Below are 27,941 nucleotides of genomic sequence, written 5' to 3'. Positions count from 1 at the left end.
TTTTTATTTTTAAATAATCGTAACCTATTAAAATTCTTCTTAAAAAAATATTACTCATAAAATTACCTTCTGCTCCTGTATCGATGAGGGCTTCTACTGGTACATCGCCAACCAGGACTTGTATAATCGTAATTGTGAGTTTTTTACGATGACCGTACTTAAGTATCTTCTTGAGGGTTTTTTCAAAACTTCCGGGGTCTGGACCCTCGCTTTCACAGGCCCCTCTACTCGTTTAAAGCTTTCCTTTCAACTTCTGCCTTCTGGGTACGCGGACGTTTGTTTTCAAATTTCCTTTTTGGGCCTTGACCTTCGAGCTTCGATGAGTTAGCTTGACAGCTCTTTCCCCCATAAGAGCGGTTTGCATTTCTGGTCTGCTCATTTGAAAATTGCCTTCGGATACTTTGAGAATACGATGCCCCTCTAGCTTTTTCCGCTATTCTGCGATTTTGGAACTTGACCGCCAATTCGAAGAATTCCTGCAACGTGCTTGGGTTTCTAATTTCGAAGTAATCTTGAACAGCAGGTAGCAATCTTGGTAAGATTATTTCAATAATCTCCGCGTCGGGTTTCTTCCCATACAGCATATCCGTCAGCTTAATTTTTCGCAGAATAAAGTCCGTCAACTCTTCTATATTCCGTTGATAAAAAATATATAGTTCGGCTTCTAGCCTTGCTCCGTCTTTCACTATGGGGAAGGCCTATAATAACGATTTTTTGAAATTTTCAAATGTATGTGTCTGGCCTCCGAATTCCCCTAATAAAAATTTGCCTATATTCTTCCACCATAGCGAGGCCTGTCCTCTTAGTGCAGATGTGGCGATGGCAACTTTTTGTCTTTCAGGCACAGGGTAGAGCTGGAAGTGATTTTCGAGGCCTTCTAGAAATATCGCCACCGAATTTTTTCCGTCGAAATTGACGTTTGGCTTGATTGACGCTCTCACCGTCTGGACCAGGTATCCAAATCCTTCCAATTCGCTTGCCATTTCTTGTTGTTGTCCAGCAGCTTCCATCCAGTTTTCGGCCATTTCAGTTCGACAAGTGTTCGAGCGCCAATGTAATGTTGCGCGCTTCCAACCTGCACGCAACAATAGTGGTGACAGCTAATTACTGGAAAGTACACAAAGTCTTGAGAAGGGTTTAAATCCCTTTTTATTCAAATTTAGAAATTACAAATGCGTGCTCTTGACGCTCACAAACTACCCCGACCCGGCGGTAAAATAAAAATAAGAAACTAAAAATGAATAATAACAAGTGACTACCTACGAGGCTCTCTAAACGTAACTAGCCTAACCGCGTTCTAAGGTACCGCTGATAGTTCAGCAAACTTCTGAATATTACGTTGGAAGATTTTAACTATCTGCCGAGGCAAGCACACAGGCCGAAACGCGTGGTTCTTCAATTTCGACCTAGCCACCTCCACACTCGTGAAGCAAGAAAGCACACTTTCGAACTCGTTTCCCTTCTATTTAACTCAGAATACTTCCGCTGACTATTTTGAATACTTAGCGCGTTCTATTAAAATTTACATACTCTGGCATTGGCAATTCCAGGGGAAAGTAAGGCTTGACAGGAAAGATAGTTTAAACTTAAAATAAATGTTAGTTAAAATAAATATAAACCCTACAAGCTCACAGCGAACGTTAACCTCATAATAATGCCCTTACAAATATCCCCTAGCACACTGTTTTGAGCTACCTGCATCCAAAAATTTAAAAGCAGTAATCCGGCATTTACCGGCTTACATGGACATTAATGAAATTGCTGAAGAATTAGTCGTCAAAAATTATGACGTCATCTGTGTCAACCAATTGAAAAGATGAGGAAATGGTGATGTAATGAACATCCCCCTCTTTCTCATTACTCTTGTGAGAAATGACAAAAATAAGAGAATCCATCATGAATCTTTCCTTATGGGAATGAAAATCAAAGTTGAGGATAACAAAGGCAGAGCGCAACCCTTGAAGTGTTATCGCTACCAAGGGTTCCACCACTCGCAAACGAGCTGCAATCACGAGCCGCGTTGTGTTCGTTGCGCTGAGGCGCACGAAACTTCCAAGTTTTCAAAAGACAAATCTGAACCTCCGAAATGTGCCAACTGTTTGAAAGTTGGACACACAGCCAACTATAGAGGATGTGAGAAATTTCCACAGCAGAAAGTGACTCCCAAAGCTAAAACGTTCAATGAACATATAGTGACGAATAGATCATATGCTCAGGCATTAACTACAAGACTCGCTCCGGAAACTATTAAAATGATGACAGAGGCCAAACAAATGTTCCTACAACTAAGTATGTTGATCACCTTCATTAAGGAATCTAGAATTCCTTTTCTTTGAAAGATATTAATTGATGAAAACTCAACTACACATCAGGAACGAAATCCGGACTCCCAAATTCATAGATAATTACACCATACGGCTGACAACTATCCGTTTCGTTTTCTGGAACGCCAATGGTCTCCACAATCGAATTGGTGAATTCCAATACTTTTGTATTGATCACGATATTGACATTAGCATGGTAACTGAGACTCGTGCGAAACCATGCCATCGTCTCAAAATTACGAACTATGTTTCATAGAAATGTGACCGTACCACCCATAAAGGAGGGGTGTTATGATTTATGTGAAAAGACAATACCCGTCGTGTCTCATAAATTCATGCAAGGATTTTAATTGTGAAAGTGTAACTGTTCAAATTACTTTAACGGTGTATGGTGACATAAATTTCTGTGCAGTGTATAACCCACCAGGAAATCGACTCTCTGAAACTTTCCTAGACTCTATATTGCCTGAGACTTTTCTACGATTGCTGCTGGGCACTTTAATTCTAAGCATACAGCATGGAATTGTAGAAGAGGCAATGCCAACGGAGAAATTTTACATGAGTATGTCACAAATCACCCTGTAGTATTGCACTCCCGAAGTGAATATACATATCTACCGGACAGGCTAGAAAAATCAGACATTCTAGATATTGTTCTAGCGACTACAACGGTTCCAATGGCATTAGATGTAATTCACGAACTCGACTCTGACCATCTACCTGTAACTGCTACGTTAGGAAATCCTAAACCCTCGACTAATACGACCAGAACTTACACAGACTGGAGGCTTTCTGAAAATTTGTTGAAAGACTGGACTTTCCCTTAAAAAGCCTAAGTACTGTTATTGATATTGAAAATGAAATTTCTTCATTAACCAGTAAAATTAATACCGCCACTGTAGAGGCAAGTGATATATAATTAATGATAGAGAGAAACTACTTTATAAATTACCCTCAAATGTTCGTTCGCTAATGCAGCAGCGAAATAGGTTAAGAAAACGTTATCACGTGACCTGGTCTCCACCAATCAAGAGGGAAATTAATAAGATCAGTAAAGAAATACAGAAACTTATTAAACAACATAAGGAGGAATTATGGCAAGAAAAAATGCTGAATTTGGATGCCAAAAATGGTACATTTTGGAATTTCATCAAAAATTAAAAAACTACGTATACCAGTAACCGACAACTGCACTTCAATAATAAGGTTGCGACTTCAGACCAAGAAAAGGCAGCCATGTTTGCTTCTCACCTAGAAGATCAATTTTCGTCAAATTGCTGGCCCGTCGATGCTGATTTTGAACTGCACACGCTCTCCAAAATGAAGGACTGGCTTAATTCACATACAGCTAATAATTTAATGAAGCTTGCAACTCCATCCGAAGTTCAGTCCCTCATTAAAAAATTGAAGACCAAAAAAGCCCCGGTGCTTGACGGCACCAAGAATTACTGACTTTGTGGGGCAAGCACTTCAGAATAATTTGAATACAGCTGTCCTCATGCTAGACGTGGCGAAAGCTTTCGACCGCGTTTGGCATTAGGGGATAATTTGGAGATTGATCAATCTTGATTTTAAAAGAGAACTCATTCTTGTGCTACTTCTTTCATATCAAATAGGAATTTTAAAGTCTCCGTTGGAAACTCCCTCTCTACTAAAAGAATCGTGCTGAGTGGTATTCCTCAGGGATCGGTTTTAAGTCCGATACTCTACTTGTTCTACTTCGCAGATTTCCCGCTGCAATAATAATGCAATACTTGCATGCTATGCTGACGACACTACTGTTGCGGCGAAGTTAGCGAATCTTAATCATGCAATTAGAAAACTACAGGAAAAAGTCCCTTACATTGAAAACTGGTGGAAACGCTGGAAAATCCGGATTAATACACAAAAATCCCAACTCCTCATTGTCAGAAAAAGAAAGAGGAATCCCCCTTAAAAAGGAACTGTTACTGTTTAACGAACCAGTGCCAATTGTCAATAAAGCGAAATATCTTGGCATAATTATCAATAATCGACTTACATGCGGCGCCAGCCTGGGCTACCGTCACTGAAAAAGATATAGAGAAACTCCAGAAAGTGCAGAACAAGTTCCTTAGGATTAGCACAAATACCCACTATTATGCCAGAAACGAAGTATTGCATGGAGACATGAAAATTGAACCACTAAATCAATTTATTCGCAAGATTGATGCAAGTTTCTTCAATGGTGCGGTAAATTGTGAACCTCTTATGAACTTTAACTTGTTTTACTACGAGATACTTGCTGAAGATAGGCTTCTCGGGCCTTATGCTGCTTACCTGATTAAGGAAAATCAAGACTTTCCCACTTAATTAGTATCTATTAAATAATGATCACAATACCATTTTTTAAGTATTTATTAATTAAATATGTCAGCTTCTTCACAGGTGTTGAATAAGATGAATAGTTTTTCCATGGGAGTATCTGCTTCTTTTAGTTATTCTATGTTGGATCTTAAAAGTGTGAATAATTTAAATATGTTGCTGTTTCCAAAAATAGAGTTTAATTCTTTTAGTGTAGAAAATATGTCAGTGAAATTATTGTAACTTGGTGGGCTATTGTTATTCTGGTTTCTAGTGCTTTGACCATAATTTGAAGTAGCTTGTGCATAACTTTTGCCTTGAGTGAGTGTAGCTGATTGTGGAGTTGTATTTTTTGGAGTTAAAGTGAAATTAGATGAGCTGTTATTGTTTCTAGATGTGTTTTGGGGGAATTTCTCTCAACCGCGATAAGAAGCTGGGTGATTTTTAGAGCAATTAGCACAAACTGGGTTTTCAATTTTTCCTGGTGTAGGGCAATCTGATGTTTTATGGTTTTTGGCACATTTGACGCATCTTGGTAGGAAGAAACAATTATCTGAAGAATGGTGAAATCTTTGGCAGTTGTGGCATTGTGGTGTGATGTTTTTGCTAATGTATCTTTCTATTGTGATTATGAACATGCCTAAGTGTGTTTCACTGTAAATTTTTTCGATGTTGGGTGTTTGCATGAGTTGTACTTGAAAGAGTGGCAGGGGTTGTTCGGTTTTGAAACGTGTTAATTAAACTACTTTGTAGATTGTGTAACCTAAATTTGTGAGTTCAGTTGAAATTTCATGTGTGTCTGTTGTGATAGGTAGGCCTCTGATAACAACTTTTATCGGTCTTTTGTGCTTGGGTGTAATGACATAGTGTTCTATGTTGTGTGTTTTTAAATCTAATGTTAATTGTCTGTGATCATCTGGTGTGCATGGGAGTAATTTGAGGTATTCGCCGCTGACTTTTCCGTAGAATTTAGCTTGTGTGAGAGTAGAAAGTTTTATGAGATATTGGTTGTGAGTGGCGCCATCTTCCGGCTTAATCATAACTGGTGTTGGCTTATTATTATTTTCCTGATTATTAGTGGGTGTATGGGTGTTGTTAATTACTTGTGGTGATTTAGTGGTGTTATTACTAGTATCTGAGTGTGTGTTGGACTGAGATAAAGCATTAAAACTATTTTGAGTAGTAATTACATTTGCTGGCAGATTTTTGGTTACTTTAGCTGGCTTAGAAGGTTTTTGAAATCCATCTGGGTCTCTTTCACTGTCCGATTTTTCATCTTGTTTGCGTTTAGAGTTAGTGTTTGGGTGCGTGTAGCTTGCATGAGATAAAGCAAAATTCAACTTACCCCTCAGCATATCCAGTTCTTTCTTCTGTGTTTCGATGAGTTTTCTCATACAGTCTGTATGGTAATCTCTGTCTGTAACAGGTCGTCCTGCTGATAATAACTTGATTGTATCCGGTGGAACAGCTTCGCTTTTAGGAGTCTGCTTAGTACCATCCGTGAACGATACGTTCCTTTTGAAGGGCGCCCGGAATGAAGTGTCCTATCCCTAACGATCTTGAATCACTTTTCGAACGTTAGAATCTTATGATGTTGTAAGGCATATCTGAATGTAGCAATTAATATGGCAATATTTCTTGTGTACGATGAAAAATGATGATGATACAGGCACTCGGGGATGTGTAGCCGGAGAGTAAGTCAGCAATAACAGGCAGGAAACGTGCGATGAGAGTAGCGTCAAGTATTGAAGGCGTCGTCGCTGGAACTGGGCGGAGAAACTAGACCGTCAATCTCGAAACGCCTGCTATTGTTAGCTGGGCGAGTTCAATATACGCAGATGAGAGGAATAGAAAGGAAAGGTTCCGGAATGGTTTCCAATGGAAATAATTAGATCGTGGAATGGCTTTCAGTGGGTACTAGGGAAAAAAGGGATATGCTCGCTGACTTATTCCCGAACCGTGGAGGAGTTTCACTGCTTATTTTTATGCTCCATGTTTTATTGAACATTTTATTTAAGGACAGATTAATTTTTATCAATTTATGAAACAAAAACAATATTTCGTAGAGAAATACGTGTTTGCAATGTAAAATTGTATGCTTATTTAAAATTTGCTTAAAGGCATAACGTTTTGGCGAAATTACATAATTTTGTTTATTCCAACGAAATTTAATATTTATTAGAACTCTTATTACGGTAAAGTAACACAGTATTACATGAAGTTACAATACCTAACTGTAAAGTTTTTATTTACTTAAAGTATTGTAGAAAATTGTAACCGTAAAAAAAGGGCGGACAATCAATAAGAATAATAAATAATACACTTACTAACGAAACGCTAGCTACCCTCACAAAGCAGGAGTCCGTTTATAGTAGGCGCACATTCCCGGAACGACTAAAATGCCCTATACTCAAAATCCCTTTTCCTTTCTCTTAGCTCATCCCTACTTTCACGTACCATACCTATAAATCTTGGACTCTTCCAGCAAACAATAGAATTCGTTCCGGGATTGAGCGCCTACTGGCGGAGAAGAGGCTGTCTGGTCTAACTTTGTAGCAGGTCACGTGACAGGACCTGTCTAGTGGTAGAAGAAATAAGCACTTTACGGATTGAAAGCTGAGGGGTCCCATGCAAGCCGTGATTTTTGGAGTGTTTAAGGTGTACTTGGACTTAGAAGATTTTTCAGATATTTCAGATTTTTTTTCCTCCTAAGTATGTATTAATTAAACATGTTGGCTTCTTTACAGATGTTGAATAAAATGAATAATTTTTCCATGGGGGTATCTGCTGCTTTTAGTTGTTCTATGTTGGATCTTAAAAGTGTTAATAATTTAATGTTCTATGTTGGATCTTAAAACTGTAATAATTTCTAACTTCCAATTTGTCTGGGGAAGATATATTTCCTTTAAGCATTAATTTGAAATAACATAAGCATTTGTAGTTAGTTGACAGTGCATCTAAGTTATTAATATTATTATTTTATTTATTTATTTATTTTTATTTTTTAATTATTATTAATTAGTGATAGTTTCCTAATAAGGCACCTGGCCTTCTTCTATTGCCCTGGTCATTAACGTTATACTGTAATGAGGGAATGGTAGGATTGTTAACTTTAATTATGTTTGCATGGAATCGCTTTGCGATTTTAATCATAGTCTCAACTAATTGAGGTGTGTTTGTTTCTCTGTGTAAGGCTTCGTTTCTTATGTAATACGTGCTTTTGGTGATTTGTCTTAATGTGATGTTTTGAAGTCGTTGAAGTCTTATCAGTGTTGTATTACAGACATAGCCCCAGACTGGGTAGGCATAAGTAATTATTGGAACGAGCATGGCTTTATAAATGAGTAGTTTTTGGTCTAGTGCTAAAATGCTGTTTCGAGCGATTAGGGGGTGAAGTGTTATTTTACCAACTCGAAACTTTGTTATTATGTGTTTAGTGTGGGCTTCCATGTGAGTCTCTGATGAAGTACTACGCCTAGGTATTTGACTTCCTTGGCCCAGGTGATGGGAGTATTGTAGAACACTAGATTTCTTTCAATTTTCCTTTACTTAGAGAACATGATAGCAACAGTTTTATTGAAGTTGACTTTAATTTTCCACTGAGAGAGCCAGAGTTCAAGTGCATGTATGTGTGTTTGTAGCAGTTGGATAGCTGAGCTGGGAGATGCATTTTGTGCGAGGATCGCTGTATCGTCCTCGTACATAGCGAATGTTGTGTTATGTATGTGTGGAATATCGTTCGTACATAAAGTAAATATAAAAGGAGCGACGAGCGAGCCCTGAGGCATGCCCGCGCGGATAATTCGTTTAGTGGAAAATGTTTGATTGATACGAACGATAAAATATCTATCGATTAGATAGGAGCGAAGTGTTGTTATGATGAATTCTGGGAATCCCAGAATGATTAATTTGTAAATAAGGCCATCGAGCCAAACACGGTCGAATGCCTTGGCTATATCTAAGAAGATTGCAGCTGTGCAGAGTTTGTTTTGAAGGCCAGATGAAATTAATTCGGTCACTCTGAATAATTGATGAATTGTGGAATGTTTGCTGCGAAAACCATATTGCTGTGGGATGATAATTCTTCTATTTTCAGCAAATTTCTTTATTTCCAGGAGGATGATATGTTCAACAATTTTGCTACATGATGGCAGGAGACTGATTGGCCGATATGATTCAGATTCGTGAGGGGATTTTCCAGGCTTTGGGATCGGTGAGCTAATGGCAATTTTCCAATATGAAGGAAAGTAGCATAAGTCAATGATGAGTTGGATGATTTTAATGAGGCGACAAATCATCAGGAGTCCCATTTTTTTAATCATAATGTTGGTTGTGTTATCATATCCAGGGCTCTTTTTCGTCTTTAATTTTTCAATATAGCCAAGAACATCCGATGGATTGACTGCGATGCTGTTGTTAGCGTGTGTTTTTGAGAAGAATTGGGTAATGGTGCTTGTGACTAAGTTTGCAGTGTATGGGTCAGAAATGGTGTTTGTGACAAACTGAGTAGCATAGTAATCTGCTAGAGACTGAGCTTTCTCAGTTTCTGTGTATGCGATCCCGTTTCGGCCTTTAAGGGGCGGAATAGTTTTGTAGCATCTTTTTAATATAGCAGTGGCTTTCCAAATGGAGTAATCATCTGATGTAAGCCCTTCTAAATATTTAGCCCAGCGTTTTTGTGTGTGTAAGCGAGTTTGAACTCTGGCTTCCTGATGTAATTTATTTAGAAGTTTTTTGTCATCTGGGTGTCTAGTTCTTTACCAGGATTTTCTTGCATGATTTCTTCTTTTTATGACGTCTTTTATGGCAGCATTCTGAGTGAGATTCTTCACAGGAATTGTTTTGGTATTATTCTGGTATGCTGTGGGGAGGTCATTAGTGAATTTTTTGACTAAGTCGTCTAACTCATCACTCGTATGTATTGTAGGGGTAGAGTACTGGGTGTTGTTTAGAGCTTTGGTATAATTTGACCAGTTCGTGATAACGGCTCTTTTGTCTGGTGTACTATGGCAACTTATGTCTAATTCAATTTCGACTGGATTGTGGTCCGAGGAAAGCTCGTCTAATGTTTGAATTTTAGATGGAGCTTGGATATTTTTTAAAATGAAGAAGTCGATGGTAGAAGCATAAGTAGATCCATAGCGTGTTGGGGTGGGGTGAGCTGCAATATGGAGGTTGGCTGTATTAGCAAATTTTCGTAGTGTGGTGCCTAAGAAATTAGTAGAATTGCAGTTCCAAGCGCGGTGTCTGGATTTAAAGTCTCCTCCAACTATGATTCGATTGTTGAGTTTGAATATCATGCTTAAATCTGCAATGATATCGGTAGTAGGTTTGGATGGTGGTACGTAGAGGGAGACTAAAGTGTATGGTGGTGTGTTGGGTGGTATGATGGTGATAGCTACTGCCTCGGTGACTAAAAGCTGTGGAATTGTGATTCGATAATGAGTGATGGAGCGTTTAATCAAAATGATGATACCTCCGGCTGTACGATTCGTGCGAGGTCTGTCATATCTGTATAAATCATAGTTTACAACGTGAAAATTGAAGTTGGGACCAAGGATGTGTTCCTGTATGAGGAGTGCATCAGGGTTATACTCATTTATAAATTCTTTTAATTCTGGAATTTTCGTGTTGAGGCCTTGCGCGTTCCAAGTAATTATTTTCATTTCTCTGGTGTGATTATTCATGATCGGGTTTGTTAAGCTCTTCTATAATGAAAAATAAAATGTACATTTTTTCCATTTGTGTTTGTGCTGATCTGAGGTTGTTAAGGCTTTTCTTGAGTAAATTTGTTAGTTTTGTGATTTGCTTTTGGCCAAAGATGGATTCAATTTCTTTCATAATTTGAAAAAGTTCTAAAAATACAGATGTGTTTAAATTTGGATTTACTTTGGAGTTAGTTTGTCCTGTGGGTTTATTTGAGCGAGTGTGTTCAATTTTGTTACTGTTGGGGGGGAGGGTAGCCGAAGCTGAGTTCTGATTGATAAGAGAAATTGTGTATTTTCTTGTGTTTTTTGAGTTTTTGGATTTAGAATTTCAGAATATAGTTTTCTGGGGCCTTGTGAATTAATGTTTCTTGGTTTGGAGAATTTTTCGCATCCTCTATAGGAAGCAGGGTGTGAATTTTGGCAGTTGGCACAGACTGGGTCTTCAATAAATCCTTTTTTTGGGCAAGCAATAGATTTGTGATCCCCTGCGCATTTAACACAACGGCGTGTAAGAAACCAGTTTTCAGAGGAGTGATGCCATTTTTGGCAGTTGTGACATTGTGGTATGTGATTTTTGTTCACGTATTTTTCAGTTTGCACTATAAATAGTGATATGTGTGTAATGTTGTAAATTTCTTCGATTTTGGGTGTGGGTATTAGTTGTGTTTGAAATAGAGGCATGAGCTGTTGAGTGCGATTCCTTGTCATTTGTGTAATTTTGTGTACTTTGAATCCTTGTTCGGTGAGAATTTCATGAATTTCATCTGTGTCCATGTCTATGGGTAATCCTCTGATTATAACCTTCGCAGGTTTAAGATTTCGTGCGTTTATTATGTAGTGTTCTACGTTTTTTTCTTTGAGAAATTGTGTGAGAATTTGATGGTCTTCAGGTGAGTTTGGGTGTATTTTAGAAATTCGCCGTTGATTCGGCCAAAGAATTTTGCTTTGGATTGGTCTGCAAGCTGTTTTAAGTAGTTGTTGTATTTTATGTTTTCTGGTGGTTTCACCATAACTGGGGGTACAGATTTGTGTTGTGGGGGGACGTTGTTTGTTGAGTGTCTGAATCATTTTGTGTTTCTGGATTGTTATCATTTTGGGAAGTAGTGCTGTCGTTATTGCTATCAAGGGGGCTAAATCTATTTTTGGTGGCAATGTAATTTGATGCATCTTTTAAGTTGGCAAATTTTTTGGTCTGTTTGATAGATCTAACTGGTTCAACTAATCCGCCATTATGTTCATTACAGTCATCTGAATTTTCGGAAATATCGTGCTTTTTTTTTGGATTAATGTTACAAGTATTAGCGTTTGAATTATCTAAATTTTTTCTCTGGTGAACAATTATTGGGGTTATCTACGGGGGTCCTAGAACACAATCACATAAAATGTTCGCACTTACCCCTAAGGTGCTCCATTTCCAGTTTCATCTGTCGTATGTTGGTCGCCATCAGAAGAGTATACTGGTCTGGATCCGAAACGGCACGAACGGCGTCCATTTGGTTTTTGATGGATTTCGTCATTTCGATCTTGGCTTCGAGTGCGTGAATTTGGTTCCTTATCTGCATAACGATGAGTTCAGCTTTAATGTCCAATTGTTCGGTTTCCGATGCGGTCGAGGTGTCCATAGAATCCTGGTCAGTAGTATTACCCGTTCTTCAGTCGCTAGTAGGTTTGTCCGACGGTATAGCGGCGCAAGCCGGCGTCGGATCATGGGCTGATGCCATAAGCAAAAAGAGCGACCTTCACCCACGAAGGCTAAAGGCAGTATCCAATGAGTGCCAAGCACGTAACTGGAAAATTTCGGAGGGGGGATGTGCAAATTTTTTTGCTAATATACAAAAAATATGCGTCTACAACTGGTATGAATTCTACTGAGTGGAGTAAACCCAAGCTTAAATGACCAATATAGACAGTTATGATTTTAGGTCGAGGGAATTAATGAAGTTCTGAAATTTCAACCGTTAACGAGGAGGACAAGATCTTCAGAGGATCCGATTCCCCAGTGGGTACGGGATGAAGCCTCCAAAGCCAACTTAATGTTAAAAATGTAATAAAATTCTTAAATGAAAATAACTGAATATAAAACTCCACTTCTTTACCTCGGGCACCCCTGCCTACGTGCCTAATGAGTAAGTTCCTCAAGTGGCGTTTATATGCCATTTGTCTTTCTGTACAAACACGTGCACGAACACACCAAGATGCTTATTTGGGGAGTCTAGTCATTAAATAAATTGTATAAACGTTGAGAATTTGGACTATAAACCCTTGCGATCCCTCCCCCACCAAAGAGAAAAATAAATCCTCTATACGACTTTGAATTTTCGTCCATGCAAATTTTGCCCCCCTTCAACTCCCGTGAAGAAAATGAAAAGTTGGCGCCTGTGTTGATTCTGACATATGGCAAAATTATCATTTTGTTTGACACTCATAGATAAGCCTATTCCGAACCCCCTTCTCACCCTCAGAGAAATTTTCAAGAAACAAAGCCGTATTTCACTGTATATATTTTAAATAAAATATAATAAAATCGATTACATAAGGATAATCAGAAATTATATTAAGTAAAATAAAATAAAAACTTAACTTCATCAAATGGATTTTACTTTTCCAGTAGTCCCTGTCTTGTACAGCATTCATTCTTTTTCTTCCCCGGTAAGTGAACTTTCTTTTGCATTAAAAATAGCGTTGGCTGGTCGGCGCCCCCTATAAGCCCGCCTGCAAAGAAGGCCGCTTCGGCCGGCCCTGCATGCCAGAACCGTAGCTAGGATTTTTAGCGCCAGAAGGCAACTGAATGGAAACAATTCGAACAATGGAAAACATTGAATTCCAGGACTTCTTCACAACAGTATGGTGTACCTTGGATGCTGCGCTCCCTCCTTGCTACGTCACTGGGTCATACTGCATTTTAGAAATTTTTTAAAACATATTTTGAACAGAATGGAGGCTCACGCAGTGTTGAGTGGCGACAAAAGACAAAGAAAATCTGACAGAAAGACAGGTTACGGAGGACGGGGACGCCTGGTGTTTAACATAGGTAAACAGGCGTATGTCCCGCGCCCTCCACTATCTAGGAACATCAACTCCCTGGAGCCCCAGGAGGCTGCACCGGGAGTTCATTTGGATCTTAAATAAATTTGTTACATGGCCATACAGGGGCTATAACTGATGTATGACATTGTGTGGGAACGTAGTACATATGTTATATATAAAAATTACAAACAGCCGTTACATAAAACACATTAATATACACATTAAAATTAATTAAAAATACGACATGAAACACATAATGCACAAATTACACACACAAATAAATAAATAAACACAAAGAGGGAAAAAACATATCACATATAAACAATATGTGATATGTTTTTTTGTTGTGATATGTTTATGTATGACAGAAAGACAGTTACCCCATGCTTTTATGAAAAGGGAATGCTCATCCAGTGCCGATCCTAGACCGTCGGCTGCCCACGTACAAATTACGTGGGCCGCCGATCACTCTTTTTGACAGAATATGTTTGATAATCATTTCGCTGCCTTTAAATTTGGCCTCCCACGTACTGTGCACCCTCTTGCCCCCGCTAAGATCCTCCCTGTCATCATCCCAACAATCTTTTCTGTTTTTCTTTCTCATTGTTCACCATCCTTGCGTTCCTTCGTACAGGCTTACTGAAGTTAAGTTAGGTTTTCGTCAATTTTGTTTACACTTTATCTTTTGTATCACAGATTTTAGTTTCCATTGGTTTAGTAATATGAACTTGTACCCAAAGCTGTAAAATTTAAATAGCAATCGTCTGTGGTCCAAGAACCGGTTGATCCATTTTTTCCACACCTGTGGGTAAAATTGTTTCGTTTTACCTCGGATGACTAGGATTAAATCCGCCGAGAACGAATTAAATTCGTGAACTGAGGTTTCAGTTTAAATGTCAAAATAAAAATAATATTTTAATGAAGTAATTAATCCAGTGCGATAAGTTGGATTCACAAGCCTATATCTTTCAGTATTGCATTATTTTAAAAACTTGATATGAAAAATTAGAAATGTAAAAAGTGGTTTGAAATGAGGTATTATTCACCGATGAAAATATTTATGATGTGAATCAAAAATTATTTTGTTCGTTTATTATATCGAAACTTTTTTTTTTCTTTTGTTTGTTTCCAAATGCAAATTGAATAAAAATTTATTTCAAAAGTGTTCAATTGGAGCTTAGTTTCCATTAATACAGCTACACAATTTTATTTAAAATTTTATGCGTTGGAATTGGTATACTCATCAACAAATTCTGGAGTGAATTATGGATTTTTGCCAGATTTCGTATTTAATACGTCTGTGATGCATAGGTGCTTATTTTGAGTTCTTCCATCTTTCAGTAATCCATACATGGTAAACAGCGCGGGTGTGCCGAACTTTCAAAGAACGCATGCGCTGGCATTAGTTACTCGTGCTTTTTGATTCTAATATGAAAGTATTAAAATAAATTTATCTGAATAATATAGGATTATTGTAGCTCGCTTCGGGAAAGTTAAAAAAAAAAAAAAAAAAAGCAGTTTGAAACTTCTGAGAAAAGGTGAGCTGTTTGTTCATAATGTTAGTGACATATCTATCTATATATATATGTATATCTCCAATGAAAGTTAATGGCTGTACATCACATGTGAAAAATGTTAGGAATACCAGTAAAATAAAAAGATTTTGTCACGTAATCTTTTGATGGCATTTATAAATAGCAATGTAAAATGTGTAATATTATTACAAGTTAAAAAAATTATTCGCATATATTTCAGTTAAAAGCAAGTAAACAGACATAAATTAGAGTCTTACCGGCATGATTTGTTTTTATAACATTTGTAATTTTCAGCGACGTGAGAATTTATAAGTAAATTACAGCTTTTGAGTTTCTTGAAAGTTTGTATACATGAAGTTTGTTTTAATATAAGTAATTTTTTATTTTTAAAATTGTTATGAAGCATTCAAATGTAAATATAAATATTAAAGAAAGCTTGGATCAATAGTTGCACAAAATAATTGCAAATTTTTCTGTCGTTTTTGTACTTTCGCGTATGGTGTGATTTCAGGTGTAAATTATAGCCTACGTCAGATGTAATTATATGAGTATGTCTAATTCTGTTAATTTTAAAATATGCTTATCAAAATTAATTTGTGACCAGAATTTCTAAGAGTACCCACATTCATTATTTCATTGCTCTTACCTGCTGCTTCGATCACTGAACTGTTTATTATGTTTATTGATAATGTGAAGGAATTATCATAATTACGATACTTAAATACGGAGTTCCTTTTTTTCAAAGCTTTGTTGTTAAAAGTGTAGTGTGCTTCGTACATCCTGAACTGTTTGTTTCACAATAAGAAATCATACTAAATAGTCCTAAATCGTACCTAATTTTGCTACACAATATTCAGTATGATTTAGTACTATTTATAGACTAAGTTTTATTTCCCTGTACTTGAAAAAAAAATTTGAAACCGTAAATTTACCATTTTTCATCTTTTTATTGAGACCACATAAAATGCATGTTTTTGACATGAAAATGTGCTATGGAAAGTTTAATGTTGTTCTTATTCCCTGCACATGATGTAAGATGAAGTAAAATACCATTATTCACGTAATGGTAGTTTACTTATGAAGAAAGCAGTTTTATATAATTTACAATATAAAATTTGTGTGATGTAAAGGAATTACCATAAATACAATTTTTTAATTTTTTTTTTTTTTTTTTTGTGTGTGATATATATATATATATATATATTTGTGGTTAAAACTGTAATGTGCTTCTTTAAAATTTATTGTTAGCATTATAGCTGTGAAGCAAAATCAGGAAGACTGCTTTAAAATTATTGAAACATCCCTTGCAAAAGTGCATTTTAGAATTCTGTAAATGAGTTCAACCTTAAATATCTTTAGAATCTTTTAGAGCAGTTTCTTAAACTGTAGGTTGGCCCCCTCCATGGAAGTCGCCAAAAATTTTAGCAATTTTGATATTCCTTTAAGTTATTATAATAATTTTAATATTACCGAATATTTTTGCACAATGTATCTGAAAATAGATAAAGATAAGACAATCCAGACAAAGAAGTAAATGAAAACATTTCGACACATTCTATTTATAATATAAACGTTCATTTTACTTTCTTTGCACGTGACGCTGTCATTTTATCTGTTACTTATTTAAAATTTTCACATTGTTCTATGTCCTAAAATTAGAAATTAAAATTAATGACATAAAACTGCAATAGTATATTACAGTACAAGGGGGAAAACTAACCGTTTCATTCACGCGTGTGTCGAATTTGTGGAATGCTTATGGGGTCCCACAAAATTTTCATAAATAATGGGGTCCAGGGGTTGTGAAAAAAATGTCTGTGATAAAAAGGGGTCGCAATTGAAAAAATTTTAAGAAGTCCTGTTTTAGAGTTCAGTTTTCTATAAACTAGGTCAGGGATGTATAGAGTTCTATAAAATTTTAGATGTAGCTTTAAAAGAGACATGTAAAAAGATACTATAGAGGTATGTATAGATATTCTGGAGATTTATGTAGAGATTCTATAAGTATTTCTCCTGTTTCTAAAAGTTCTGTATAGGATCTTGCATAGTGTTTATAGAATCAACTAATAGAATTCTACTGAATATATCAGATCCAGTTTATATAAAATTGGGCCATAATTCTAAAATAAGTATCTTTGCTGTAATTTCCTGTAAAAGATCCTATAAAACAATGCTTCTCAACCTTTTTTGTCCCATGCACCTCTTTGAGCACTGTTAGATGATCATTCCCCTTTTCCTTTCCAAAACTCAATAAATACATGCACATTTATTGAAATTTAGATTGTTTTTTAATGTGTCTTATAAATTAAACAAGGAAAAGCATAGAAAATGTTGGTAAATACCAAAACTTGAATAAAAGTAATTTTCATAAACTAAATAAAGAGAACAAGCTTTCAAGTCTTTAAAAGCATTATGAAATCAACAAAATTTTCTTTTCGGAAAAATATTGAATTAAATTTTCTTTTTTTGAATGGAATTTTTAAACTTCGTCTAAAATTTGAAATGACCTATTTTCCCACTTTGTGATTCTGGAGAAGAAATGGACAGAGGCAACCTTCTCCAATGTTGGGCTCTTCATGGTCTTAGTAAAGTCGAGATACTGGGAGGACAGAACGCTCTTTAGGCAGTGACTTTGATCTTTTTGTTTTTAGTTCTATTGTTTATAATCTCTGTTTAGAAGATTTTACAGAGGCTGTTCACACATTTTTTAGACGATGTATATTGTATTCACAAAGCTAAATTACATAAAATTCTTGTGTTTTAAATGTTCTATTTGACATCCCTTATTCTGAACTATCTTTCGACACCGCAATTTCCAGGATAATAATGTCTTTTGAAGTGGCAGAAGAGATATTCTATCCCATTCCTCCTGAACAGCTTTCCAGAGTCCTGTTAGGGTTTTGGGACAACGTTTGGATAATGCAGTTTTTAAAAGTCTGAAAGCACAAAAATCCATAGGTGACACATCGGGAGATTTAGTAGGGATATCAGTGAAGGGTATGGCCTTGACCAGTTTTTTGTTCCATTTCTTTTAGGAAATTTACAGTGGATTTTGATGTGTGACTGCTAGCTTTGTCCTGATGGAGTCTCACAGATTGATGGCACTGTGGGTAAAGCAATGGTATTTCATTCAGAAAAATTGGTGATAAAATATGTTCCTGATAGTATTTGGAGTTAATCTTGACATTTTTTTGCACTCTCTTTATTTTTAACCTGCCCTTATAAGAAAAACCAGCAACAATCATGAATCCTTTAGAAAAACTTTCGTCTGATCTTTAGAATATGGTAACTGGTAGTTTGGCGACATTTTGGAGGCGATAAAGGTTACTACTACCTGGGACTTTGGTAATAATTTGAGCAGTACTCAGTTCCGATTACGCATTATTTTGTGTGAGGGAAATGAGAGATCATGGGATATGTCATGTGATATTAATGAACGAATTACGGTTGTTTAATCGGAAAAGGGGGGGAATCGGGAAAAAATCTGGAAATTTTGTATTTGGCTTTATTCTGTGTTGTGTGAAACAGTGTTCGTTAATTTTTGATCCCATGGCCCTAACTAAAGTGAATTCGAAATGGGTATTTAGTGGGATTCAAAGGGTTTCTTCAAGGTTGTGGGAGATAGAAGTAAAGATGTTTTATTAAGTTATTTATTTTACCTGGTACCTTGCTGTGAACTATAAGTATGATTTTAAAGATCCTGAAACAGGCGCACATACGCTTGCTTTTTATTTAGCGGAGGAAATAGGAAAAGTTTATCGGACACGTAATCAAGATTCTGAAGAAGATTAGGTAAGTTAGTATTTTTAATTATTTGAGGATATTATTTTTATGCATTGTTCTAAATGTAAGGTGGAAGTAAAGTAATTTGGTATTATTGGGAAAATTGTTATTAGCAATGATTTAGTTTAAAGTAATTAGGATTGTAAGCTAATTTTTATTAATTTAATGTATGTGCTTATTTATATTTTAAGTAGTGTTTTTGAATTTAATTATATTTTAGTTAAATGATAGTTATTTTGTGAATTTTATGTTTGTAGGAATTTGGTATACGTTTTAGTTGAAATAAACGTGCATGGAAATAATTTAAATATTTGACACTAAGTATTTGCAATGTTTGCGGTATGAATTCGTTGGTGACGTTTAAAATATAATAGATAATTTAGAGATAAAAGTTTTTGGACATTTTATTTATTTTATACGTGGAAATGTTCATATTTGGAAAGGGTATATACTTTTTCGTTATTAGGTAATTTCATATATGTTCTTTTTAACGGGTTTAAAGATTCAGAAAATTGTCATGCATTTTCGTGAAATTTTTCTAATTTATGAGAAAAAAGCAGTGTACATGCATATGGTGAAGAGTGTGCACTATGCCATTTTTGTGCAATTCTGGGATTTTTTTTTAAGTAAAAATAAGTCGACGTGTACATGGTTTAGTGATATTTTAATTAAATGATAGTTATTTTGTGAATTTTATGTTTGTAGGAATTTGGTATAAGTTTTAGTTGAAGTAAACGTGCATGGAAATAATTTAAATATTTACACTAAGTATTTGTAATGCTCGCAGTATGAATTCGTTGGTGACGTTTATAATATAATGGATGATTTAGAGGTAAAAGTTTTTGGATATTTTATTTATTTTATATGTGGAAATGTTCATATTTGGAAAGGGTATATACTTTTTCACGATCAGGTAATTTCATATATATTCTTTTTACCGGGTTTAAAGATTCAGAAAATTGTCATGTATTTTCGTGAAATTTTTCTAATTTATGAGAAAAAAGCAGTGTACATGGATATAGTGAATTTGGTGGTCGTGTGTGCTTAATGCATGATATAATTAAAGAAAATAAGAGTAGACAATCTCCTATAACAAAAAAATATATTAAATACTAAATTACAATTTAAATTACATTGCAGAGATCAACACAGAGCTCGGAACACAGTTCATGCTACCTTCGCGTACAGTTGTGTGACGAGAAGTCTGAGTGAGTAAAGATGTCGCTTTGCTGCTCCGATTAAGAACTGGATTTTACACGTGGCGCCATCTCATGAATAGAAGTTGAAGTATCTGTCGGAACGCCACAGTACCCCCCCCCCAAGTACCATCGGTACGTTATAAGTACTTTGGGTTAAATTTAACCTTTCTTCCAGATCTGGTAGTTTTAGGTTGCTCTTTTACGGGATGTAAGCTTTCTTCCGGGAGTGATGTTGATGAGGAAGTTGTTGGATCTTGCATTAGAAATGCTGGTTTGAGACGATCGATTCCAATCACTGATTGTTTGCCATTGCAGATGATGGTGAAATGTTTCGGTGTTCGTTTGACAACTTTGAATGGACCATCGTATGAAGGTGTTAAAGTTGGCTTGATTGCATCGTTGCGCACGAATACGTGCGAAGATGTCTCAAGCGCAGGATGTACAAAATAGCTTGGCTGGTTATGCGAAGATGCTGGGGTTGGCGAGATATTGCTCATGGTCTCACGTAAACGTTGAAGGAATGTTGGAGGGTCGATAACTGGAGTAGATTCTGGGTGAAAGAATTCACCTGGCAGGCGGAGGGTTGCACCATATAACATTTCAGCACAAGTGCTACCAATGTCTTCTTTGAATGCTGTGCGAAGACCAAGCAAGACTAGGGGTAAGGCTTCTGTCCAGTGTGTGCTACTGTGGCACTTCAGACCTTGTTTGAGAGATCGGTGAAAGCGTTCCACCATCCCATTTCCAGATGGATGGTATGGTGTTGTGCGAATATGGCGAATGCCAAGAAGAGAGGTGAGGGATGCGAACAAGTGACATTGAAATTGTCGGCCTTGGTCAGTAGTGATGGTGGTAGGCATGCCAAATCTTGAAAGCCACTGGGAGATGAATGCTCGAGCTACAGTTTCAGCGGATATATTTTCAATAGGAATGGCTTCAGGCCATCTTGTGTACCGATCAATACAAGTGAGGAGGTAAGTGTAACCATTTGAAGGAGGCAATGGGCCAACTAAGTCTAAGTGCACATGATCAAAGCGTCTTGCTGGAAGGTTAAATTGTTGAATGGGGCTGTGAGTGTGACGGGATACTTTACACCATTGACATCTAATACATGAACGAGTCCATTCTGTGATGTCTTGATTCATTGCTGGCCAGACAAATCTGTCTGCGATCAGCTTTTTGGTGGCACGGATTCCAGGATGTGCCAAATTGTGCAAGGCATTAAACACTTCACGTCTAAAATTAACTGGAATATAGGGACGTATTCTATTGTTCTTTGTGTCACAGTAAATTTTAAGCGTTGGATCAATGTGCAGCGGTTGTAACTGAAGGGAGGTTTGTGGATTTGAGATTAGGTTCTTGAGTTCCTCATCATGCAATTGAGCTTTTGCAATTTCAGAGAAATCTGGGGTAGTGAGGTTGATATTGTTTACCCGAGACAAGGCATCAGCGACACAATTATCAGTACCAGAGACATATCTGATATCTGTACTAAACTGGGCGATGAAATCCAGATGTCGAAGCTGACGAGGAGAACATGAGTCAGAGTTTTTTCTAAAAGCGAAGGTTAATGGTCGATGATCGGTGAAAATGATGAAGTCGTGTCCTTCCAAGTTGTGCCGGAAGTATTTAACAGCACAGTACACAGCAAGTAGCTCTCTGTCATATGTGCTGTATTTCCTTTCTGCAGTAGTGAGTTTTCTGGAAAAGAATGCCATTGGGGAAAGTCCTTTAGTGGTATGGGCTTGAAGCACTGCTACTATGGCCGTGTCAGATGCATCTACCATTATAGAGAGCTGATCACTAGGTGAGTTATAAGAAAGTGTGGCTGCATTTGCCAGATCGTGTTTGCATTGCACGAATGCTGCAGATGCAGATTCAGTCCAAGGGACAGCTCGTTGATCATTTTTGTTGCTATTCTTCAGAAACTCATGTAGGCAGGCTTGTGTTTTTGTGGCATTTGGCAGAAAGCGTCGGTAGAAATTTAACATTGCTAGAAAACGCTTCAGTTCAGAGATGGTTTTGGGCTGAGGTAGGTCGTTAATTGCTTTGACTCTTTCCGGTAAAGGTTTGACTCCATTCTGGGTGATAAGACATCCAAGAAAGGAAACTGAGGGTTGACCAAGTACACATTTGGATGGATTTAGTTTTAATCCATGATCTTTAAGACGAGTGAAAATCTGACGCAGATGTTGAAAATGTTCTTCCGCATCTGTAGATGCAACCAGGATAACATCAAAATATGGGATGCAGAAATCGAGGCCAGACAGTACTTGGTGTATGAAACGCTGAAATGTTTGGCCAGCATTGCGAAGGCCAAATGGCATATATAAGTACTCAAAGAGACCAAATGGTGTAGTCACTGCAGTCTTGGGCACATCTTCAGCATGCACTGGGATCTGATGATATGCTCTGGCAAGATCGAGGGTAGAAAATATGTTTGTTCCATGAAAAAGATGGGTACAGTCTTGGATATGTGGGACTGGATATCTGTCAGGGACTGTGACGGCATTAAGTCGATGATAATCTCCACAAGGCCGCCAGTCACCATTAGACTTTAACCATGTGAAGTGGATTGGCCCATGGACTTTTAGATGGGCGAATGGTTCCCTGTGCTAGCATGAATTCAAATTCTTTGCGAGCAGCTTTTAGCATCTCTGGAGAAAGACGACGAGGCTTGGAAAATACAGGTGGGCCATGTGTTTCAATGTGATGATACACTTCTGGCTGATGAGTATGCTGCCCTGATTTGGATGGGTTTAAAATGTCAGGGAATTCTGCTAATAACGGATGAAACCGTGTGCTGCCCGATACAACACTTATGTTGGTAGGTACGTTCGATATGTGAGAAGCTTGGCCCTGTGATGTCAGCTGAGTTGTAGCATCAATTAAGCAATTATTCTTGACATCCACTAGAAGGTGGAAATGTGTCAAGAAGTCGACACCAATAATTGCTTGAGTTACATCCGCAATAATAAAAGGCCAGTTGAAAGTCCGGTGCAAGTTTAAATCAAGTGTCAATAGTTTGGTGCCGTAGGTTGCAATTTGGGTACCATTGGCTGCATACAGTACAAGTTTATTAAGTTGGTGAGCATTTGTTTTAGTTCTCGGGAGCACTGATATGTCAGCTCCAGTATCTACTAGAAAACATAACTGAGTTGAACGATCAGCCAGTACTATTCTGTCGATGTGGCGGACATTCTGTTGGCCAGCAGAAGACCGCCCATTTAGTTTCCCGCTTGTTCAAAAGTGCATGGAGGGGCACACTTGCGAGCTTGAGAGCCAAAATTCATATGATAAAAACATATACCACTTGTGGGTTCTTTGTACTGCGTTCGAGTATTATGACGAGATTGACTCCTGCTTCGGGCACGAAATTTATTACGTGGGCCCTGATTTGATCGATTGTATCTCCGTGAAGCATGAAGACTTGTAGAGAGTTCAGATACTTTTTTGGTCAATTCAGCCACTTTTTGTTTGAGGGATGAACTGGAAGGTGCAGCATTAGCAGCACTGACATAAGCTGGAGTAACAAGTTCATTAATTTTGTCAGCCATTGCTGCTAAACGGGTTAGATCTTCATTGGAAGCAGCGAGAATTACTTGTATGTTATTAGGGAGACGCGAAAGCCATAGTGACTTCAACAAGTCGTCACTAAAATGGCTTCCTGCCAGATCACGCATTCGTGACAGCAAGTATGAAGGTCGCTTATCTCCAAGTTCAAGTCCTTGTAGTAAAGTACGTATTTTTGAAGATTCACTTTCTGAATAGATTTCAATGAGCCGCTGTTTCAGTTTGGAGTATTTATCACAATCAGGTGGTTTGAGAATTAAGTCATGCACTGAATTCAGAATATCAGACTCAATTGCTGCAACTATGTGGTTGAATTTTGTAGAATCCTCACTAATGCAAGCGATAGAAAATTGTGCTTCGATCTGAGCGAACCACAATGAAGGATTATTTTTCCAGAAAGGCGGTGGCTTCACCGCAACGCGTGTGATTTGTGGCTCTGGTGGAATATCGTCGGGCATACTGATAGATAATTTTCACTTTAATTAATAAACACTTAACAGCACAAATATTGTAGCAAGATGATACACTATTGATATTTTGCCATAACAATAAATATTTTAATCATGGATAAAAAATTTACATAATGATACACACACAAATAATACAGGGTCAGCAATTACACACACAAATAATATTTTACCGAAATGCATTTGAAAAGAAACCCCTATTTGAGAAAAAAAAAAAAATGATGCGTTCATTTTGTATTGCGCACACACAAAATCACCACTTCACACTGCTAAGGCACTTTCGAAGGAAAAAGGAAATCACTCCTGTAGCACGTGGGGAAGAAATTCACTACTTTCGAACACTGAGGGAAGAATTTTGCCGTAGCACGTTGCAGAAAAATTACTGATGTAGCACATTTAGCGAAAATCACTATTGTATTACATTTGTCACAAAAGTTGAATGATCGAAGAATTATTGCACGACTGGCGAAGTCAGCGGAACGGAACAGAATAATTTTTAATCTTTAATGAAAATTAAATAAGTTTCATTTTAATATGAAAATATTAATACAAAATTATGTTAATACAACAATACTCACTGCAGTTATAAAATTCAAATTTTATACAATTATATAAATTTCGTATAATTTTAAATATAAAATAGGTAACTGAATAATTTAAGGAACATTAATTTTGTTCTGATTTTAACATTTTATTATTTTACTAGCCATTACAGTGTCTATAAAAAGCAGCATAATACATAAATGAGTGCTGGTAATTAAGAGGCCCACCAGCGGCCGATCGGTAAAGTCACCGAACACTGGTAGCTCGGTCCAAGGTTTGAATCCCGTGAACAGGTTGGCTGCATGGGCGTTTTCTAAGATGTCTTCTATGATTTTTCAAGCAAACAAATTAACAAAAAAGAATCAAAATAATAGCATGATTTTTTTAAATGTAAAAATTAAAAATTTTTGTTCAAAAATAAGCATGGATTTTTAAATTTATTTCCCTACAAGTTATTTTGATATATCTTTACTCATTGTACATCTAGAGGGATGGCAAATTCAGCGACTTGTACCTCACATGGCAAAATCAGAGATCGTTTCTTGACTGCAAAAGCTTTATCTATGCCATCGAAGTTTTATTTTCGGAAATTGGATGTTGGGGTCGACGCAAAGGGTCAAAGAGCATTTTACTTGAAACTAAAACAAAATGTGAATATCACCAAATCATCTTTAAATGCGCCAAGGTGGCAAACTGAGAAGTAAATCTTCAAGACACCCCTACGAAAAATGGGTCAGGGCTCGTTTCTACGGCAACAGACAGCTGCAGACAAACTGGCGAGAGCTGTTCTTACCGTAGACAAACAGTACATGAAGGGGGATGAAGGAAAACTTTCCAAACAAATGATTTAATAATAATAAATACATTTTAAATAACAGTTAATGTTGAATTAAAAAATCATTTGTTTTATCAAGAATATATATATATATACAGTCAAAAGCCGTTAATCCGGACTCGTCGGGACTTCGGCAATTCCGGATTATAGATCATCAGTTTAAATCTGGTAAAATGGCATGCAGAAATTATATAATTAAAAATATGAAACCATAATTTATCAAATAAAGGGCAATTACGATCTAAAGGGTATCAAAATTTACAAAAAAAAAAGATTAATATTTATTTGTTTACATTATTAAACATTTCTTTCAATGCAAGTTGTTTAAGTTGCTTCATTTTTTATGCTAATACTTTCTCTTTATTTCTATAAAGAGACATAATTTCTTGTTCAGTTACAAAGTTCCACTGCTCAAGTCCTGTAATTGCTGTGTCGAGAATACCCACTAATTTGTCAATCAAAATTTTTTGTTTTCAATAACCTCTGTCACTTTCTTCGCTATCGGAAGCGAATTATAATGACGAGGCATTTGATTTAAATCATATCAAAGACGGAGTACATCGAGATGAAATACTACATTGAGTAAGCAATTATAAGCCAAATAAAATAAAAACATCTGCCCTTAACCCTTTGCGGCATGGTGGGTCAATATATGTCCCACCTAATTAATATTTATTTTCTCAGTTAGCAATTTCCGTTAGAAATTTTCTAATCTTTTAAAAATAATCTATTTTAGTTATTATTTTTCTCAGTAGTACTACTATACCAGGGCTTAAGTTTATAAGCAAAAAATATTCAAAATAGGATCACAAGAGTGATATCCATGTATCTCGCATTTTTCAATATTTAAAAATTTTTGGTATACAATTTATGATATGTATGATTCTTTTTAATATTCAAAGGTATTTTATTTTCAAAAATCTTAATTGGATTCAATATCTTATAACATTAATTTTGCAGTTGAAATAAGTGGGTTAAAATTTGTCCCACCACTTACTTGAATTTCTGCTCAATAGATGGCAGCACTCACGATTATTTTTTCTTTTCTTTTTTCATCTACTTTTTTCGTGATTGCGCGTGCTTTTACATCCGTTGTATGCTCTGATGTGCTAAAATGTCGAGAAAAAAATTAACAACTCAGAAAGCTTTTTGCTGAATTGCCATCCGATTGCGACTCAAATGCTTCAGATGTCAGTTCTGATTCAGATGAAATTGAAATCCAGGAGAGAATAACTGAGGTTGAAGTTATTGCTGAAGAAGAAAGGGAAGTAGCTATAATTTGTTTCGCTTTTTAAAGAAGACACAGACCCATCTATGCATGTGGCACTGTAAATATGGATCGGAAGTATCTACCCAAAAATTTAAAAGACAAATTTATGTCAAGAGAATGTATAGACTTTTCACTTAGCGATGATTCAATTTATTGCATAAAATGGAAGGATAAAAGATCTGTTTCTATCCTGTCTTGCTTGGAAAAGGCAACTGAAATGAAAGAAATTAATAGAAAAGAACAAGATGGAAAGACAAAAAAAAAAAAAAAAAAAAGTACTGTGTCCAAACAGCATTATTTCATACAATAAGAATATGGGATATGTTGACTGGTTGATCAACTGAAAGGACTATATGAAATAGACCACAAAAGCAAGAAATGGTGGCCCATGATTTTTTTTTACTTTTTAGATGCGAGTATAGTAAACACATTTATTCAAGTTTGTTCGCGAACGTGATTATGATGTAAAAACAATGAAAGATTTTCTTCTCTCAGTTACAGAAGGTCTAATGGCACTTGCAGGCAAGAAAGAGCTGAAAAGAAAACTGAAATCTCCAGTTCAAATAAAAACTAAAAACCCATTCGTACAACCAGAAAAGAGACTAAAAAAATGTAAGTAAAACGCCAAAGAGTACGATCAAGAGAAGATGTGCATATTGCAGCATATCGAAAGAAGAACGACGAACATTTTGAATGTGTGAAACATGTGAAGTGCCTCTATTCTTACAAAAGAATGAAACAACATGTTTTTCAAAGTTTCATGAAAAATGACTTTTTTTTTCAATTTTAATCATATATAAATGTTTTTGAATCAAGTGCCAATTTTAATATTTTATTTAGTATCATATGTATGAGTATCAAATTTTAATCTTAAAATAATATTCAAGAAAATATTTTCTTTTGTTCCTAAAATTTAAAAATATTAAATATATACTATATTCAAAATGTGCATATGCAAAATTTTACAAGTCATGCATATATGCAATAAGTACAAAATACATTTTAGTGTGTTTATTATGAATATTTTAGAATGCACGCTTTATTTTGTTTATTCATTGCACATATGATTTTTTTTCCTGCTATACACCACTATGCTTTAAGACATGACAAACGGTATCCCACCTTCCACCGTAAAAAATAAAAGCGCAGAATTTTTTTCAAGCCTTAAAGGCACTTAAGTAAGTCCATCTGATTTATTCTAAGGCATTTTTTTAAAGATTAAAATATATTTTAAATACGTGTGTCGCAAAGGGTTAAGATAAGGATAGTGCTGACAGATCAACTTCCAATTCATTGAACGCGGCCGTGGCGTTAAAGATAAACAAAGTTTAGATAAACAAACGTTAAAGTTTAGA

At 36.3% G+C, this 27,941-nt stretch overlaps 1 protein-coding gene across 2 annotated transcripts in view; it reads left to right on the top strand.

Moving 5' to 3' along the window:
- The first annotated feature begins 14,723 nt into the window (after positions 1-14,723).
- LOC118198622 (coronin-6-like) overlaps positions 14,724-27,941 on the top strand; it is a 159,342-nt gene continuing 146,124 nt past the window's right edge. The window contains exon 1 of one of the 2 annotated variants that reach the window (XM_085818516.1): positions 14,724-14,919. The gene's annotated coding sequence lies outside the window, so the exon portion shown is untranslated. Of the gene's footprint in view, positions 14,920-15,028; positions 15,229-27,941 lie in introns of those variants that run through there. The other variant, XM_085818523.1, reaches the window with a different exon arrangement.

This window comes from Stegodyphus dumicola, chromosome 1 (genome assembly GCF_044657685.1).
Source record: "Stegodyphus dumicola isolate Sdum_Otavi_A_Nest chromosome 1, ASM4465768v1".
In the NCBI taxonomy this organism is placed as follows: domain Eukaryota; kingdom Metazoa; phylum Arthropoda; class Arachnida; order Araneae; family Eresidae; genus Stegodyphus; species Stegodyphus dumicola.
This window is presented reverse-complemented; position numbering and strand designations above follow the sequence as displayed.